The sequence below is a fragment of the Ziziphus jujuba genome, chromosome 8, assembly GCF_031755915.1.
Source record: "Ziziphus jujuba cultivar Dongzao chromosome 8, ASM3175591v1".
Taxonomy (NCBI): Eukaryota; Viridiplantae; Streptophyta; class Magnoliopsida; order Rosales; family Rhamnaceae; genus Ziziphus; species Ziziphus jujuba.
The window spans coordinates 29,822,140-29,827,448 of record NC_083386.1 but is presented as its reverse complement, the minus strand read 5'-3'; positions in this window follow the sequence as shown (position 1 = coordinate 29,827,448).

The window sequence follows — 5,309 nt, the reverse complement described above, 5'->3', positions numbered from 1 at the left end:
TTTTTTCTGGTTTTATGTGATGCAAAACAAACTTAGGTGTGATGCAAAACAAACTTAGGTGTGATGCTTAGGGTTTTGGGAGTGATTCCTAAAATCAATCTAGTGTGATACTAGAATCCTATCTATTTCTTTTCTATTTTATTTCTTTCCCTATTTGTCCTACATCAGTTTGGTATCAGAGCCTGGTTCCAACCCTAGCCGCGTAAGCAGTTCCGTCAACAGTAATTCTTCGACGTGAACAGTAACCCGTAGCGTGAACAGTAATCCGACGTGAACATTGTCCGGTGATCAGATTGTTTCTTTGAATTAAGGAATCATGACTACGAGATCTGGAAAGAGTTTTAGAGGTAGAATAACTGACAATCAATTTGAAGAATTATTTATTCGTATGGTCGAACAAGTGGAGTCTCTTAATGTTCGGATTAGTAATATTGAAGCCCAAATATCTCAACCTAGCAGTTCTTCAACGAACAATGAACAAGATGGAATCCTGAAGCCAATGATGATAAAAGTCAAGAGAAGCTCCCAGCAAAGACAATTGCTCCAGTGCCTTTCCCTACAGCCCAACAGACACCTAATTGGGTCAGAGATATATTGCAATCAACACAAGGACGTCACAATACTTTTGATGACATCACAAAGAGGGTAAAGATTGAAGTACCAGATTTCGAAGGTAAAGTAAATCCAACTGAGTTTGCTGATTGGTTTTCTTCCATTGAAGAATATTTTGATTGGTATGATATGGATGATGATCGGAGAGTAAGGTTCGCTAAGATGAAGCTAGTAGGTCTTGCCAAAATTTGGTGGATGGGTGTTGAAGGAGATTTAAGGAGAATGGGATTACCACCCATTGGTACTTGGCAAGAGATGAAAGCTAAGCTCAGGGAAAAATACATGCCTACCAATTACTATGATAAATTATGTGAGCAGGCAATCAACTTGAAGCAAAGTAATTTGTCAGTTGCTGAGTATATGCAGAAGTTTGATGAGTTGAAGACTCGAAGCCAACTACTTGAAGATCCAAGGCAAACATTAGCAAGGTTTAAATATGGTTTGAGGTTTGACATTAGGAGGGAGCTACTAAGACAACCTATCTATGGCTTAGAGCAAGCTTTTCAAGTTTCTTTGGATTTGGAGGAGTATCTTGGAAGTTTCAAAAGACCTGATATAAATCGCAGCAACAGAGTTATAGCAAATCAGCCTTCAAAACAACCTATGAAGGCCAAGGTACCTTTTCCTAATGCTTCTGAACTTAGAGGAAAAGGCAACCAATGTTTCAAATGTGGACAGCCTGGTCATATGGCATATAATTGTCCTAAAAGAAACCTACATCTTGATGTAGAACATCATGAAGAACCTGATCAATAAAGAGAGGAAGATGAAGACAATTTCAACTATGGAGTTTATAATCCTGATGACTTAGAAGAAGATGAAGTAGATACTTCATTAAATGCTGTTGTTAGACGTATCCTTTCAATTCCAAAAGATGAGAAGGAAGATTGGAAACGCACCTCTATTTTTCAAATGTTGGTTCGTTGTGAAAATCAAGCACAAAAACTTATCATTGATGGTGGTAGTAGTATGAATGTTGTTTCGGCATCTATGGTAGGACAATTAAAACTTCCTATGGAACCGCATCCACATCCATATAAAGTAACATGGATTGACAATACTTCAATTCCAGTAACCCAACGCTGTCTAGTTTCTTTTTCATGTGGGGTTTACAATGACTCAATTTGGTGTGATGTGATTCCGATGAAAGTAACACATTCTTCTTGGTCATCCTTGGCTTTATGATAGAGATGTGTTTCACTGTGGGAGAGAAAATACCTACTCTTTCATGTTCAAAGATAGGAAGGTTGTGTTGAAGCCTATGACGGTAGCTGAGATGGATAAATATAAGGTGGAAAAACCAAGTAAGGTTTCTAACAATCCAAAAAAGTCTCTACATATTCTTACTAAGAAGAATTTTGAGCGAGAAAGTAAGAAAAATGGAGTTATATATGCTATTCTAGCAAAGGAAACAAAGAAGGAAACAGCAACCAGCAAGCAAACGTTTCCAGTAGAGATTCAGAAGTTGCTGTCTGATTTTTCAGATTTGGTTCCGGAAGAATTTCCAAGTGAATTACCTCCTTTACATAACATTCAGCATGCCATAGACCTTGTACCAAGAGCCCAATTACCTAATCTTCCAGCATATCGTATGAATCCTAGCGAGCATGCGGAGCTTAAGAGGCAAGTGGAGGAGTTGCTGTCCAAGGGATTCATCCGTGAGAGTTTAAGTCCTTGTGCTGTTCCTGCTTTGCTTACACCCAAGAAAGATGGAAGTTGGCGAATGTGTGTTGATAGTCGTGCGATTAACAAGATTACAATCCAATATCGTTTCCCTATCCCTCGATTTGATGACATGTTGGACATGATGGCTGGTTCGTGTATATTTTCAAAATTGGATCTAAAAAGTGGATATCACCAAATTCGTCTAAGGCCCGGAGATGAGTGGAAAACAGCTTTCAAAACAAAGGATGGTCTTTATGAATGGTTGGTAATGCCATTTGGTCTTTCAAATGCTCCAAGTACATTTATGAGGTTTATGAATCAAATTCTACAGCCATTCTTTGGTAAATTTTTGGTAGTATATTTTGATGATATATTGATATATAGCAAGAGCAGGGGAGACTATCTTTCACATTTGCAGCAAGTTATGAGAGTTCTTCGACAAGAGAAGCTCTACATAAATTTGAAGAAATGTTGTTTTATGACATCATCAGTAGTATTCTTGGGTTATGTTGTTTCGTCAAGAGGACTGGAAGTGGATCCTTTGAAGATTAAAGCTATCCTAGAGTGGCCAATTCCTAGTTCATTGTAAGAGGTACGAAGCTTTCATGGATTAGCTACATCTTATCAAAGATTTATTCGAAAATTCAGCTCGATTATGGCTCCAATAACTGATTGTATGAAGAAAAACCAATTTCTTTGGACCAAAACAGCAACAAAAGCTTTGGAAGAGGTTAAGAAAAGATTGACTGAAGCACCGATTCTTCGACTACCAGATTTTTCGAAGGTTTTTGAGGTAGCATGTGATGCATCTAATGTGGGAATTGGTGGCACACTTAGTCAAGAAGGGCATCCTATTGCATTTTTCAGTGAGAAATTCAATGAAGCTAAGCAAAAGTATTCTACTTATGACAAAGAATTTTATGCGGTGGTTCAAGCTTTGCGATATTGGCGTCATTATCTCATATCAAAGGAGTTTATTCTATTTTCAGATCATGAAGCCCTCAAGTACATCAACTCACAAAAGAAGATGAATTAGCGGCATGGGAAATGGATTTCTTTCTTGCAAGAATACTCATTCCTTATCAAACACAAATCTGGTGCAGAAAACAAGGTTGCTGATGCATTGAGTAGAGTTGTGTATATCTTAGCTTCTATGGCAATTCAAGTTGTGGGGTTTGAATCTCTTAAAAGGGATTATCCTTCTTGTAAGGATTTCAGCCTTATACATGCAGCTTTAACAAGAGGACATCTAGGTGAATATCCTAAATTTTCACTACATGATGGTTATCTTTTTAAAGAAACCAAACTTTGTTTGCCTAATACATCATTACGTGAGCAAATGATCTGGGAATTACATGGTGGAGGGGCAGCTGGTCATTTTGGAAGAGATAAAACCATAGCCATGGTTGAAGATCGATTCTATTGGCCAACTTTGAAGAGGGATGTTATCAAAACAATTTCTCGATGTCGAATATGTCAATTATCAAAAGGAAGAAAGAAGAATACAGGTTTGTATGTGCCTCTTCCCATACCTCATGAGCCATGGAAGGAGTTAAGCATAGATTTTGTTTTAGGATTACTTAAAACAATAAGGGGGCATGATTGCATAATGGTTGTGGTTGATATATTTTCAAAAATGACACACTTTATTGCCTGTTCAAAGACCATGGATGCCATTCACGTAGCTAAATTATTTTTCAAAGAAATAGTTCGTCTTCATGGACTACCTATGACAATAGTTTCAAATCGGGATGTAAAGTTTATGAGTTATTTTTGGAGAACCTTATGGAAGACAATGAATACCAAATTGAAGTTCTCTTCTGCTTTTCATCCACAATCAGATGGTCAAACAGAAATTGTAAATCGAAGCTTGGGAGATTTACTTCGCTGTCTAGTTGGAGATCACATAACTAGTTGTGATCAAATACTTCCTATGGCAGAATTTGCATATAATAGCTCCATAAACAGGAGCACTGGTCACAGCCCATTTGAAATTGTAACTGGGATGCTCCCTAGGAAGCCTATTGACTTGGTTCCTTTGCCTTTGGCAGCAAGACCAAGTGCTGAAGCTGAAACTTTTGGAAGACACATTCAAGAAATTCATGATGATATTCGCAGAAAAATTGCTCTAAGTAATGAAAGCTACAAGGCACATGCTGATTTGAAGAGAAAATTTGCTGAATTTAATGAAGGGGATATGGTAATGGTTCGGATAAGGCCTAAACGTTTTCCTAGGGGCACTTATAAGAAGCTACATTCAAGGAATATTGGTCCATATAAGATTTTAAAGAAAATCAGCTCAAATGCCTATGTCCTTGATCTACCAAAGGATATGGGTATAAGTAATGTCTTCAATATTGAGGATCTAAGTTCTTATGAGGGACATGAAAATGCTACAGCAAGTGGTAGCAAGGCAGCAAGTCTACCATCTACATTTCAATTAAAAGAGGAAATTGAAGATGTTGTTGATCATCAAATAGTATCAACTAGAGGTGGAGGATATCAACGGTATCTTGTCAAGTGGAAGAACCGACCACTTTCAGATTGCACATGGATCACTGACCAAGAATTTCAGAAACTCAATTAAGACCTCTATGATCCATTTCATGCCATCAACTCGCCGGGGTCGAGTTTTTCTAAGCCAAGGGGAATTGATGTAAGATGGAAACAACCTCTGAAAACTTATCAGAGAAGAGGAAAAACAGATTCTAAGGCCCAAACATTAATTTGGCATGATCTAGGACAAGATGGGCTTATTTGGGATCTTCAAGGATTTTAGTAGATTAATTTAGTTTCCTATTTTTAATTAGAGTATTTTATTATTTAATTAGGTTTCTTATTATTTTCAGTTTCTTAATGTTATTAGTTTCCTTATTTAACTAGGTTTCCTATTATTTTAGTTTCCTAATGTTATTAGATGATTTTAATATAAATAGGGTTCTTTGTAATTCTTGGAGGAGTTAATCAATATTACAAGAATTTTATGAGATTATTTTCTCTGGTTTTGTGTGATGCAAAACAAACTTAGGTGT